This window comes from Cannabis sativa, chromosome 1, assembly GCF_029168945.1.
Source record: "Cannabis sativa cultivar Pink pepper isolate KNU-18-1 chromosome 1, ASM2916894v1, whole genome shotgun sequence".
NCBI lineage: Eukaryota > Viridiplantae > Streptophyta > Magnoliopsida > Rosales > Cannabaceae > Cannabis > Cannabis sativa.
The window spans coordinates 1,130-17,251 of record NC_083601.1 but is presented as its reverse complement, the minus strand read 5'-3'; positions in this window follow the sequence as shown (position 1 = coordinate 17,251).

Sequence of the window (16,122 nt, the reverse complement as noted above, 5' to 3'; positions counted from 1 at the left end):
ACAAACTAAGATCGACAATCAAGGGACAGGCCCTTGCAGATTTATACTCAAGTTTCCAAATGACGAAGTAGCCATAATCACATAAGAGTGAATTGATCCCGACGTACCAAAGGGCGAGGGGTGGACTTTGTATGTTGATGGGGCATCCAATAATGAAGGATCAGGGGGTGGCATAATCCTCATTAGTCCTAACAAATTCAAGGTACACGCTGCCCTTAGATTTGAGTTCCCTGCATCTAACAACGAAGCCGAGTATGAGGCTCTAATCGCAGGGTTGAAACTTACTCTTGAGATGAAAGTCGAGTATCTACAAGCCTTTAACGACTCGCAGATCGTGGTTTGCCAAGTCAACGGAGAGTAGCTGGCCAGAGGAGATCGATTGGCCAAATATCTTTCTTACACTTGTGAGTTATTACAAAATTTAAAAAGATAGTCGTTTGTAGAATACCTCGTGCTTACAATTCTCATGCAGATGCTTTGGCCCGATTGGCCTCGACAAGAGAAGCTAAATTACTCGATATAATTCTTGTAGATGTATTAACTCACCCAACAATCAATCGATATGAGATCATGGAAGATTGATATAATAAAAAAGGTCACCTGGATGACCCCGATAATAGACTACTTAAAAATAGGAATGCTTCCTGAAGATTAAACTGAAGCCAAAAAACTACAATATCGAGCCGCTCGATATGTCATTTATGACGACAAGCTCTATCGCAGAAGCTTTAGTCATTCGTTACTTAAGTGTATCGATGGGACTGAGTGCAACTATATACTTCGAGAATTGCACGGTGGAATCTGCGGCAACCATGCTGGTGGCAATTCCCTTGCTTTAAAGGTAATGAGGCATGGGTATTACTGGCCAACATTGCGGGCAGATGCATATAGCTTCGCTAAAAGATGCGACAAGTGTCAGCAAATAGCTACTCATGTAAACAGACCACCAAGCCAATTAAATTCTATCACCAGTCCCTGGCCCTTTGCGGCCTAGGGCATAGACTTAATTGGAGAGTTGCCAAAAGGAGAAGGAGGGGTAAAATACGCCGTAGTCACTGTCGATTACTTCACGAAAATGGGTTGAAGCCAAGCCTCTTTCGACTATAATAGCCACCAAATTGCTCAAGTTTGTATACAGCGTCATCATCGGCAGATTTGGTATCCCTTATAAGTTAATTTCCGACAATGGTAAACAATTTGACTGTAAGGAAATGCGCCAACTATGGGATGAATTGGGGATTCAAAATGCATTTTCAGCAGTCGCATATCCACAGAGTAATGGACAAATAGAGGTAGTTAATAAGATCATTAAGCATACCATCAAGGGTAAGCTCGAAGAACGTAAAGGCACATGGCCAGAAGAACTCCCCAAGTTCGATGGTCCTATAATTCAACTCCTCGATCCACGATTGGTGAAACCCCCTTCTCGCTCTCTTATGGGTGCGAAGCCATGGTACTAGTCGAAGTTAGAGCAGGATCTCTAATGAGAAATGTTTTTAACCTTAGCAGTATTAAAGAGAATCAATTGATACAGCTCGATCTTTTGGAAGAAAAGCGCGATCAGGCTCATTTGAAAAATGTGGCCTATCAGCAGCGAACAACTCGTTATTTCAACTCCAAGGTTAAAGAGTGAAGTCTGCGAGTAGGCGATTTGGTTCTGCGAAAGGTCATGCCAAACACTCGAAACTCAGCACATGGATTTTGGCGATAATTGGGAGGGACCATACCTAATCCCTGAAAAAATTGGTAGTGCGACCTATCGATTATCAGACCTTGAGGGAACCGCGATTAAAAGAGCTTAGAATGGCGAGAGTTTAAAGTATTATTATCAATAGTACTCGTATTGTAATTATACTTAGTCAATTTATTTTGATAAATATCCTAAGTATAAGCGGTATAGCCTACCATTGTACTATTGATTATTATAATAAATTTTTTGAAGTTTTTAATTTTTATCCTCTTCGCAAGTTTTACATTCTAAGTTATTACACCAAGCTGTAATAATAAAAAACATTGCGAATAGAAACAATAAGGTAAAATATCAAAAGAGCAGTTTAGATTATGCGAGTACACCTGTACCGCTTAGTAAACATGCAAAAGTACATATCCATGAAAGGATATATCATTTGAAAATAAAGTAGTTAAAGTTTATTTGAAGTACAAAGCGTGAGTACCCATGTACCGCTAACAAAAGGAATAAAAGTTCAACAATAATAAAAAGGACTTAGATAAATTAAGGAGCTGGAGTGATGGAATCATCTACGACCTTGCTTGCAGCACCATCAACGACTTCCTCAGTATCCGCGTTCTCAGCCTCCAAAGGGAAAAGGTTTCCTCCGCATCCTTGAGTTTGGGTAGGCGACATAGCACGAAAAGCCTTGGCTATTTTAACTACTTCTGTCCCAAGGACTGAGAAATCGAAGTCAGGCAATTTGGACAAGGTCGTGTATATATAGTCAGAAACAGCGTGGTCGTACTGTCTCTTCCCGTACTCCTCACGATGACGAGTCAGTTCCTTAACTCGCGACTCTGAGAGTCTGGCTTTGTCCTCTGCTTGCTTGGTCTTTTCCTCTGCCTGCTCCTTGGCTTTCTTGAGATCCTCGACGTCTTTCTCTCCCGAAGTCGCTTCCAACTTCAGTTTTTTCACATTTTCATGAAGAAGGGTGTTTTGCTTCCTCAAAATATCGACCTCCATGGTACCTGCGACGAAAGCCTTCGAGAACATGGCAATGAACTACGACGCCAATTCTGCGGAGCATGACATCTATTCCTCGGAAGGAGTCCCTTCAACCTTTGACATAAACTCCTCACCCACGAACTTGTCCAAATTGCCTGACTTCGATTTATCAGTCCTTGGGATAGAAGCAGTTGAAATAGCCGAGGCTTTTCGTGCTATGTCGCCTACCCAAACTCAATATATTACCTGATGTTGGTCTTGATGTTTATTTGGATAGACGCTTGTCTATTCTTTCCTTTTGTTTCTTAGAAGGCTCCTTGTATACTGGCTCCCGCTGAAGGCTGGCATTCTCAAGAATTAGCTTGTGTTCTTGTAGTTTGGTAGTCGTACACAGCAATCACCAATCGTGATCTTGAACAGACAAGCTACTGAGAACCTCGGTAATTTCTCTGCGAGCAGGGTCCAGAACAGGTCGAGCCGGCCTATCTGTGATCAATGAAAGATAAACATTAGCGACTTTACAAGGTAATAAAAATATACTAAGTGTTGAGATACGCGACGTAATAGGTCGACGATTGAAATCAGTCCTATATCTTGGTACTTTAAACGCGTAAAACCACTTAGATTTCCAATCTCCCATATTGGAAACCATGCCTTCTACCCCATTAATTTCAGAATTTGCCCATTTACTAAAGTAGTAAAAGCCGTTGTTGTGGCAAACGTTCTTTATATCGTAAAAATAGCTAGTCTTCCATCGATGGTTCCCCTTGGACATATTCCATGTACATCACATAGAATCCCAGAACTATGCGATAATTGTTTGGGGTTAGTTGGAAGGGAGAGACATCGTAGTGTCTGAGGACGACTTTAACGAAGTAATGAAAAGGTAAAGATACCCCACATCGAAGAATAAGGATAGAAACAACCACGTCTTGCGTGGGGATGATCACGTGGTTGGTAAAAGGGAGATGAGGTCTTTGAGATGCTTAAGGACACATGGTCCCAAGTCGCAACAAATTCAACTGTGCAAATGTATGCAGGTCAGATTTGGTAACTCGCGAGACCAAGTGCTTTCATGAAAAGGGTTCATTCTATTGAGCATCGTCAACTGAATCTATTTCACTACCCTCAACTTTCTCCTCCTCCTCCAACTCGCGATCAGGAACCTCGAAGTCCTCTCCCATTTATTCAAATTCAATATTAGGCGCATGCCTCGAGTGAGTGAGGTACTCTTGGGGAGACACCATAGATTCACTGTCGCAAATCTCAATCGTTCCTGGTTCAGCGAGTTCCTGAACCATCCTATCTATCTCATCAGTAGATAGTGAGCCTAGATGCATAGCCCTATCGACACGAACCTCCTCCTCAAAAATTGAGGTAGGTATAAAGATATCGCTCTTATCCAGTTCATCAGTAAAGGCCCCGCCTCCAGAGTCGAGCATTTGGCTATTCGACAGGTCACTCATATGACAGATAAAAGATCTTTTCAGTGTGGTGAAAGTGCAAGAATTACACCGGTGACCTCACCCGCATAAAAGAAATTCAGAAAATATGGAGGATTAACCAAACATCTCCAGAAAATGGCTAGGTGTATCTCAATAACCTAATGCTCATGTTGCTACATGAGTATTAAGGTATTGAGGCACAACCACTATTTCGAGAATATAGCTAATCCTCTCAAGGTGTAAGTCACACATGTGCAACTAACAGTATGTCTCAAAAAATGGCTGGGAGTTTCCCAGTGACCTAAGGGGCATGCGTTTTTAGCATAACCATAGAGTTACTGGGACACACCCACCCTTTCGAGAAATCTGGTCAATTCCAACATGCGACTAAAAAAAAGCAAGAAAAGCAAAAACTGGCTATATGTCGCGAATGGTTGGGTGTGTCACAGTGACCCAAGGAACATTCATACACTTGCATGAACATTAAGTTACAGTGACACACCCACCATTCAATAGACTCAACCAATATTCGCAACAAAAACATATATAAATCAGAAGGCTAAAAATAAACCCTAAGTTCTAAACAGGGATTAAGATAACTAAATTTCAGATTTACTAAATTATTCAAATATATATGCGAGTATTCAAGATGTTCATCCTAATACTCGCGAGTATTCAGAATACTCAACAAGAAAGATGCGAATACTCAAGGTGTTCTTCCTGAAACCCGTGATTACTCAAATTTTAGGCCCATATTTCCTAGAAAAATACCCAATTTTGTCAGAAAATAAAGTCACATATATATACTTCCTAATGTCTCATATATTCTCTACCTCCTAAAGTGCAGAATATAGATTGACTCTCAAAATAAAGGAAAAAACAGTTACAAACGATTTTCCACTAACCTTGAGAATGTCGATATTCTTCAGTCGATTCAGAGGCTTTCAAAGACCGTTTTTGGAAGAGAAAAAAGGAAATGGAAAAGGGGTTTTTGAAGTTTAAAAAAATTAGAGAGAAAAGAAGAGAGAAGTAAAAATGAGAGGGAAAAAATTAAGGATCATTTCGTATCAGGATGGTTAAATACCATTATCCCTCATTAATTGGGATTGAGACATGTGGTAAGATAATGCCTAAGGTCTCACAATCTAATGGTTATCCATAATCACGCCTACATGGACTCCAAAGAGTTTTGATGACGTGGCACCCCAAATGGGTTAAGTATAATGATTACAGTCGTCTTTTCAAAACCCTCAATTAGACAACCAAAAGTCACCATCTCATGATATCCTTTCGCCTGCCTCTCGCTTATAGTTTCCCTTATGACATAAGCTGTCAATTGCAAAACTAGGGGCATGTGTTATAGTGAGAATTTCTCACTTAGAAACTCGAGACCAGGCTCCTATAAAAATGACACGTGGACTCACTCTCCTCGAGGAGGGCTGAGATGTAAGTGAGAGACCTCTTGAGTGCAAACCTCGCCTGAACCAGACTCAGCGGGATGATGTGACCTTGACAGTGTCTAGTCGCATTCGAGTAGCTCGCACAAAGCAGGACCGAAGATCGGGTTAAGACTCTCATATACCAAGACATATGCGAGGACTATAAAGGTCTTCCTGTGAAGAGATAAAGATTGCTTCTAAACTCAGCGAGCTGGTTTGGATGACCCAATAACCTCGATAACCCGATAAGGACTCACATGTCTTAAGTTATCGACATATTACAAGATGTCCGTATAAGCGACTAGATAGGACGCAAACATCCCAGACTCGATTAGTCTTGTATGCATCTTAAGCCTATGAGCTTATGCAAGAATAAGAACAGACAACTCGCACTATAGAAGTCGCAGACGTTGCTGTATTTAGTAAATTAGGCCAAAACTATTCTTCATTTATTGTATTTACGTTTTTAATGATTTAAATGTTATATTCAATGTACAAACGGATTGATAATGAATTCAATCTCTGTGTAATCAAAGGACACTTGCTTTGTATATAAAGGAGTGATCCAACATGAAATGGACAAGACAGAAAACCATTGCAACAGTGGACTAAGCAGATCGTGATCTGACTGAACAACTATATTCCTTTGTGTTCTTTATATTTCAAGTACGTCAATGTGTTCATAGCTTGAGTACTCACCATTCAAGGTCGAGTACTCACACATTCTCTGTTCATATCTTTATTATATTATTTATTTTGGTGTTGTCTAAATTCCTCCAACAACAGTCTGAAACTCCAACTTCAAACAGTAAGTGGCTTTTCTTCTTAATATCTCACATGCTTATTATGTTGTATTTCTGGGTTTAATTGCTGCCTTATTCGTCCGTATCGTTATCATCTCATTTGGATTTAGTAATTTTTTAGGGCTAAATCGTGTCTGGGTAAAGGTTAGGGTTTAGACAGTACGTAGGTTTTCTAGAATCTCCAATTCACCAACTTCTGGTTTGATAAATCTCTTTCTAGGAATTGGGATTGCTTTTTCCTTGCAACAATGTCCCAATTTGGTTCAGAGGTTTATTGTCCAGGAGATTTAGAAATTGAGTATCCTACTGAAATTGCCCTCCGTTACAAACCCAAAATTTCAAAACCTACATCCAAATTAGAGGTAAATGATAAAAGAATTAGGGAGCACTTAGTGAGAATTCATCAGGAAGACAATGCTAGTCGCCACAGACGCTTCTTGTAAGAAGTCACTAAAGGCAAATGTCGTTTCTTGCGAGATGCCGCTTGGCCTGAACGTCCTAGTGTGTCTTCTACTCCTTTGGATAAACCTCTGTTCTTACCTAAAGTCACAATTTCTTTTGAACCAAGTCACTTGGATTTATAAATAATGTCTCCCAAGCCACGTAAATCAAAGACTCCCCAGGATCCTAATGTCACCTTCGAGGTATAGTTAATAGAGTCGAGGGTGCAAACTATCTCAGGCTACGTAGGCGATTCACTAAGGACTTGCGGAATTAAATATAGGCTAGACCGCCAGGTGAGATCAGTGCGAGTCGGTGAATTTAGTTGTTACCCCCTGTGCATCTTAGAAGTGAGACTTTTGAGGGTGCCAATGTCGAGAACAGTACAATTGGCTCGACTGCTATAGGCGCTGGGAGCCTCGTGCACATCAGGGCAGGGGAAATAACCCCCTTCATGATTATTTCAAGGACTTTACAAACCACCTCGAGCTTGCCCTGTTTCAATTGAATCATGTCTCCTATAGAATCCTCACAAGTCTAAGGGTTTTGTACAACATTCTAAATTGGGATCAGTGCCCCACTCCTCTGGAAATAGAGTATCTCTACTCTGTTAAAGTTGTCCCAGCGAGGAAGAATGTCGCAGGAGGCTTTTACTATCTTGACACTCACTCTGGCGAGCATAAAATCATTGTGGATTTGCCAAACAAAACTTCCTTCAAGGACGATTTCTTTTGGATGACCGACCTCTCCCCAATCGGCACAACCACTTTCCGTATAATTCGTAAGTGATTGTTTACATTAGACTTGGTTAAATTAATCCATGACTTTTAATTTAGGTTACCTGATTAAAATTTTGTTTTGTTTTCGATAGCTATCTCAAAAAGACCTACCCCCACTCCTGAGATGGCCGAGCGGTATAGGCTCCTGTTGACTCTTCCTTACGGCCTTAGGTCATACGATTTCCTTCTAAACGAGGTCAATCTGAGGTCTGTGGATCTCCTAACTGACAAGGAGTTTACTTGTGATTACAAATATTCAAAGTATTCTTCTTGGCAGTAGGTTCCTATCCCAAACAAGGAAAAAGCCCGATATCGCGTGGCTCGGGCACAGTATCTTCAAAATACTGCCCCCAGGAAGCAAGTGAGGAGCATCCAGAGGTAATCAATGTGGTTGGTCAACCACACTGCTTAGGGCTGAGCGTACCACTCTAGTTACATTTCGAGATAGCCGCTTTAATTTTTATATTTGGAACCCTCTCCTCGTAGATCGCATAACAGATAGGTTTGACATCTGGTACCATAAATTTTATGTCCAAATCAGCTATAATAAGTCGTACTATGGTACAACCGAGTAATATGGTACCATGATGAATAGGGCAAGTCACCTAGATACGAGTTGGAATTTAGAACCAGTTGATCCCTTTGATGTATTCAAGATTACGGTTTGTAGGGATTTTAATGGATATTATGGTCCTTCTACCCCATCTTCTAGTCATACATTGTAATGCCCTTTTCCATAGGGACGCCATGTATGCGATTTCATAAACTAATTAAATACTAATAGATTAATTAGTTATAAAAAACTGTGATAATATTAAAAACTTGACTAAAAGAAAGGGCTAAAAACGGACATTATAACAGCAGTAGAAAGGTGTTTCGGGGATCCCTGTTATAAAAAGTTTAACAAAAACACTATATACAATGCCTCAAAAATATAAAACCAAAATACACAATACATACAACCAGTCTAAAACAACTCATGGCAATACATCACACTGGCCGGTGGGGGTTAATATGTACATTGCTAAAGAAGGCAGTCACCTCATGGCAGCTCTAACTTTTCCTTGCCCTGACCTGCACCACATAGCACCTGTGAGTCACAAGTACTCAGCTAGAAAAGCAATAATAATGATTATATAGTTTATTATTTGAATATTATCATTTATACACAATTAGTATCAAACCATTACACATCGTTCATAAGATGAAATCCAAATCACTACTGGCATCTGCCATGAATAAGCATCAGTATACAAATATCTGGTAATACAAAACCGTTACACCAATAATAGGAATCATATTCATTTAAAAATATACTTTATATATGTTACCTCATAAAGTAACCATCTTCATTACATTACATTGCCTAATCAGGCAAGTCAATGCTTTAGTTTAAAAATCCTGTATTGCATTGCCTTATCAGACAAGCCCGTGCCATAGCTTGGCACCCATATATCGCATAACTGCACCACCTAATCAGGTGAGCTTGTGCCAAAAACCTGCACCCATATATCATATAATCGCATCACCTAATTAGGTGAGCCCGTGCAACAATCTGGCACTAATATATCGCATCGTCTAATCAGACGAGCCCATACCTATGCCCGGTGCATATCATATGTCACTGACGCCCGTACCTACACTTGATACGTCGCTAGGAAAATTACATCACCTAATCAGGCGAGCTCGTACCTATGCTCAGTACTCATCATATATCAGTGACGCCCGTACTTATGCCCAGTACGTCTCCAGGAAAAAGGCATCACCTAACCAGGTGAACTCGTACCTACGCTCGGTACTCATCATATATCACTGACACCCGTACTTATTCCCAGTACATTGCCAAGAAAATTGCATCACCTAACTAGGTGAGCTTGTACCTACGCTCGTTACTCATCATATATCACTAACACCCGTACTTATGCCCAGCGTCACCAGGAAAATTGCATCACCTAACCAGGTGAGCTCGTACCTACGCTCGGTACTCATCATCAATCATTGACGCCCGTACTTACGCCCTGTACGTCGCTAGGAAAATTTCATCACCTAATCAAGTGAGCCCATATATCACATGCATAATATCATTACATTATCGGTACTCAACCAATCAATCTTTTCATTATATAACAATATTAAATATATCTCAATATTAATCAATTCATTGCAATACTAATTGTATTACATACAATGTACTATGTAGTATGATATACTTTTCTTACCTCAAGTTTTGGTTCAAGTATATTGGCCGACCTACTTGCAGTACGATCAATGATCTCGGGCCTTAAGTCATAATAATAATAGACTAATAAGTGTTTATCCCAAAATACTACTTAACAGTTTGAAAGGATAACCTAGGGTTTCCTACCAAAACTCGTAGTTCAAATACACTAAAATAAAACTTATATTTTGGCTCTAAAACATACACCATATGGTAGAGCTCGTTGCAAGCTTCGAATGGTATATATGTTGGTATTATATTTATCCAGGATCTTAGATCTATTGCAAGTATGTTGATTTAACAACCTAATATTGAACTTCTAAAACGATGAATTAAACACATAAAAGTTAAGAATAACTTACAGTGATTGCAGCGGAATTTATGTCTCCTTCCACTCAGATCTCTAACCCTTGATTCCTGTCTGTAGCAGAGTATAATCAAGATCTGAGCCCGAAAGTTCTTCAGTTGGATGTGATCCTTCACAGTCTTCCAAACTATGATGAGATACTGAATGATGTGAGTGGGAACTTCTCTCTCACTAGGGAATTTTGAAATCTCTCTTTATTTTTCTCTCTTATTTTCGTGTGATACACTTTGCAGAGCAAAGTTTCTCAAGCAACACATATGCATGCAAAGAGAAGAGAGGGGCTGCTATATATAGGAAAAGAGAAGATCACAACTTTCCAAATAAACAGTTTCCTCTTTTACTGTGTAATAGAATAACTGCTTTATTTAGTGTGATTCACCACTTTCCTATTTAGGCTAGGCTTTGATTAGCAATTAAATGACAAATTAAATTGAAAAATAATAATTGGGAAAAGGTAATCATGTGGCCGGCCATGGTGTGAAAAGGGCCTCACATTGATTTTGCAGTTTCCTCAATTTTATTTCTATTTCTCCAAAAATGCCATTTTTCCAATTCTAATCATTTAAATGCCAAAACCAATTATTTAATAACTAAAATAGATTATTAAATAATATTGCCATTTAAAATTAATTATTAATTCAGACATGCAAAGTCTCATAATTAATAATTAAACCTAGAAACCCTCTTATTTACGATTTCATCCCTAAACTGTGAGAATTCACAAATTAGACATAGTCTAACTTTTAGAATTATAATTGATTAATCATAAATCAATTATAGAGTCCTACAAACAGTATAGTCTCAACTAGAATGGGGACCATGGATCTATATTCTGAGCTTCCAATAAGTTGAACCGATTTACCAAGTAAATCCCTAACTTATTAATTCCTCGTTGAATCCACTCTTAGAACTTGGAATTGCACTCTCATACTTATATAGAGCATATCATATGTTTCACGATATCAATATGCTATCTCATTTAACCATTGTTATAATCTTAACGTGATTTAGTAGATCCTCTATATAGATGATTTACATCGAGACGGGACTAATTTACCGTTTACACCCCTCAATGTATTTTGCCCATTTGAACACTTAGTTACCTGTAAATGATGTTTTAGTGATCTAATAAATAGTCACTGAAACAAGAGCTCATCCATTTACTTCTATTCAACTAAGCTCAAAAGGAATCATCACTTTACTTCTATACACCAGTAGAAGCTATAGATTTCCATATTTATGTTTAGCACTCCCTATTCAGTTATGCTATCATGTTCCCAAAATATATGTATTATCCTGACTCAAAACAGGCTTTAACTAATAAATCAAAGAACAAGAATAGCACTCCTGAAATTGAGCCTAAGCATATCAGGATTTAGATTCTCTTAATCTAAGATCAACTTCTGACATTGACTTGGAAAGATACAACGGTAAGTTTACAATATCTTTAACCAAGTTCAATATCGGTCCAGTCCAATGCATACTCCATGCATTCGAAACCAGTATACTTTACCAATGTTCTGGAAAGAACATAACACTTACTCCAAGTGTAAGTATACTTCATCGCTGATTATCACATCAGTGTAAATCCAAAACACTGATGAACAGGGACCAAATCTTTTGAACCATATAATCACAATCACATTCCACTGTATTGACGATACTGTAATTGTGAATAACTATATGTTCTGGATTTAACTGATTTTGTGCATATATCAAATATATGTATTAAACCATAAACATGTAACATACATGTAAACATGCTTCACTTCTAAATTGATAACTAATCAGATTGTAATGAGTTTTATTTAGGGCATAAAACCCAACAATATAGTGTTAGGTTTTATGCCCTAAATAAAACTCCATTTCAATGTAATCTAGTTTATTCAACATCAGTAAAGAAACTGAAGTATTTTTCATTCATTTGTGTATGTTTTGGTTCATCTTATCAATTGCTTATCTATTTGATTTATAAATTCATCTGAAACCCTTTTCACATACTTGATCCTGTTTATTGTGTTGTCAACATATTGGAAAGTAAACATGACTATGTGAATAAAGTTTCCTAGATTTATCAAACACAGGGTTTTACTGATATGATAATCTACAACAGAGTTTACTTGCATTTGGAGAAATGCTATGTTCTTTCCAGAGCATTGGTTAAAGTAAAGCTCAGGTTGGGTGCATGGAGTATGCATTAGAAGGGACCGATATTGAACTTTGACTTAGATTTATTAAACTTACCGTAATATCTATTCAAGTCAATATCGCCTAGTTGATCCTAGATCAAATGATCTTAATCCTGTTATGATTAGGCTCAATCTCAAGAGGTTATTCGTGTTCTTTGATTTGTTAGTTAAGCCTACTTTTAGGTCAGGGTGATACGTACATTTTGGGAACACGGTAGTGCAATTGAGTGGGAGCGCTAACATAAACATAGAATCTATAGCTTCTATCTGGTGAATAGTAAGTAAAGGATGATCTCCTTCGAGCTTCGAGCTTGCGCCGAGGATTCTCGGTCATGCATCCTGCTGCACGTGCTCGGACAGTATGCAATGCATACTGTCCGTACAACTCGCAATTTTTTCGTTTTTCTTCGATTTTTCATGCTATTTCATGGAATTAACTTCCGATTTTTTGTGTAGTTTTCTATTTTGATTTTTACTTTTCAATTTTTAAATCTAATATCAAAAATAAATTAATTTGAATTTTTAAATTTAATTTTAGATATTAGTGTAATTTGAATTTGAAAACAAGTAAATATCTATCTTTTTGCTTGATTTTATATCTTATTTTTAAATTTGATTATTTTATATTGTCTTTTAAATTTAAAGGTCAGATATTAAATATTTTTTAAATTAATTTTTTTTAAAATATTTTACATTATTTAAATTTAAAATAAGATTATTATAATCATGTAATTTTAAATAGAAGAAAGATATTTTGCTAATTTTTTAAATTTTTGTTATTTTATTTAAATTAAATAATAAAATTTGAAAAATATTTATTTTTTTTATTTTATATTTAATTTATAAAATAATTTTTTAAAAATTTAAAAGGTAGCTAGCAATTATTTTTGAAATGATATTTAGGTTAGTTGAAACCTAATTTTTCAAAAATTGTAGGTTTAATTTTAATTTTTTTAATTATTATTTTATTATTTTAAAAATCGAAATATTTTTATTATTTAAATATTTTTCAAAAAATAATTATTTAAAATTAAATAAATCCTACATCCAACTATCCAATTCATCTTGTTGCAGGAGTATGTGTTTTAGCTTGTATGTAAGTTTTATAAAACCTATTATTGCTTGATTGCAAATAGCCATGGTTAACTTGTTGACAGATCCAATGATCTGATTTTAACTCATAGTTCAATTGGTCAAGTAAATAATTTGTAACAGGTAAATTTTACAATCTTCTTTCATCTGTGTATGACCTAGCAACATGATAGGATCCATCCAAATGTGTGCATGTGTGAGCCTATATGTTTAATTTTTGTTATAGATGCATATAGGTTGTTGTTGCTAAATAAAATATCATAGTTTTTGATAGATTTTATTTAGGCCCATTTAGTTTTTGAGCCTATTCAATTAATAACAGTTGTTCATTTTAAGGTCAAATTCCTCTCTTTTGGGCCTTGTGTGAGAGTTGGGAGCCATAGTAGTGGGTACGACATACTGAACCCAGCCCCCCTCACATGAACTACCCCAATTGTGAAGGCCCATTTGCCTGATTTGAATAATTGTACTAGGTTAATTAAATTAGTTTAACCTAATAAAATTGATTAGCAACATAATTAATTTCATTTATCTTGAAATTAATTTAAGAAAACCATAGTTTAAAGAATTTTATTCTAAGCTAAACTATATGTATTTTCTTGTATTTAATTAAATATAGAATTATAACCAACTAGATTCTTTCTGAAGCTTAATTTAAATTTTTCATTAAATATTCCTATTTAAGTTAAAATTTAGTTATCTCTAACTAATCAACTTAAATCTGAATATCTTTTGATTTTCAAATTTCAAAATTAAGTTGAGGAATTTTAAGAATTAGTTATTAAGATTCTTTAAATATTTTTTAAGTTGATATTTTTTCAAATATTAACTTAAAATGGAATATTTTCAAATTAAGTGGTTACAACTTAATTTTATATTTAATTAAAATTTGAAAGATATTTAAGTTGATTTTTTAGATTCTTCTAAACAACTTAAACAAGATATTTTCAAATTTGTTCCATTATATTCAAATTTATTTTTCGAATTTTAATAATGATTGAAATTTAATTAAAGTTGATTTTTTATTTAAACCAACTTTAATTTGTAATTTTTCATTATTAAAATATGGAACTGATGATTAAATAAAACACATATTTTTTTTTAAATAATGAGCTTTAATCAAAAGATATTCGATCTCTATTGTTCGTCTTACAAAAGTTAAATTTTTTCAATATAAACTCAAGACGCTAGACTTCGTCCCCCTATGGATGGTTATTCGTTGAAAACTTTTAACACCGTAAGATCTCATATGATAAGTGTTTTGTGAGTTTTCGTCTCTATTAGACTCTCCCCTACGGTGACTACTTAGAGATAAACTCATAAAACATGAAACAATGGTGGAAGCTCATAAAATGAGAATAACCTTGACTCTCGCCTACCGGGACAACATTGGATTCTCATTTTGATCGAATAAAAGGTTGCTAAAATGGTTTTATTTTAGATGAGCTAACTACTCTATTCAACTAATGTTATCTTTGACTCTCGCCTACCGGGACACTGCATTTCATTATGTTAGAAACCTTGGAAAATAAACTATGTTAGATTTAGTATTTTTATAACATATGTGATTATTTGTTATTATCTGAACTTGTGTATGAATTTGAACCAAAACCTTACTTCTGTTTTATTGATGTGTTGTAGTGCCAATAACCCTCATCCCATTCCACTCTTAGTTAATATCTTAGCAAATGAACTTGAAGTTAGAAACTCCTTGTCAGATTAATACTTCACATATGCTCATGATGAACATGAAATTCCAGAAAGCAGGTAAGCTGGGAATTGTTCACTCTGAAGAGCAAATAGTTCATAACTCCATAAATCCTACTATTTCAAGCTTAGTTGAGAAGATAAGAGAAAGTGATTCCACTTCCTCAAGTTATACTTCGCAACAAATTGTACCAACAAGAACAACAATTAACAAACGAATAAGCAGTGATGCTTTAGTCTTCGAATCATGTGTTTTAGAGAATGATAAATCCATTTGGATTCTTGATTCTGGGTCTACAAACCATGTAAGTTGTTCATTGCAATTGCTTTCAAATTGGAATTATTTGAAATCCGGAGAGTTGAAACTTAAGGTTGGTAATGGAGAAATGGTTTCGGTTAGAGCTAGAGGAAAAGCCAAACTCAAGTTTCAAAACAGAATTTTGGAATTAGACAATGTCTTATACATTCCAAATTTCAGTAGAAACTTGGTTTCTGTTTCATGCTTACAATTGCAACAATACAAATTAGATTTTTCAAGTTCTGTAACTACCATTTCTCGAAATGACATTCATATTTGTGTTGCATCCATGGAACAGGGGCTTTATGTTCTTAGACCAGAAACACCATTTGCCCTACATAACGAACTTTTTAAAGTAGCTAAACCTAGAAACCACAAAAAGCAAAAGATCGATGATGATAATGAAACATATCTATGGCATTTACGTTTAGGTCACATAGGCTATGACAGACTAAATAGGCTAACCAAAGACGGTCCATTGAAAAATGTCGTCTTAGGTGAATTACCTGTTTGCGAGTCTTGCTTAGAAGGAAAGATGACTAAATGTTCTTTCTCTGCAAAGGGAGAGCGTGCCAAACAACCCCTAGGGTTAGTGCATTCAGATGTTTGCGGACCTTTGAATGTAAAAGCTCGAGGTGGTTATGAGTACTTTGTCACTTTCATTGAC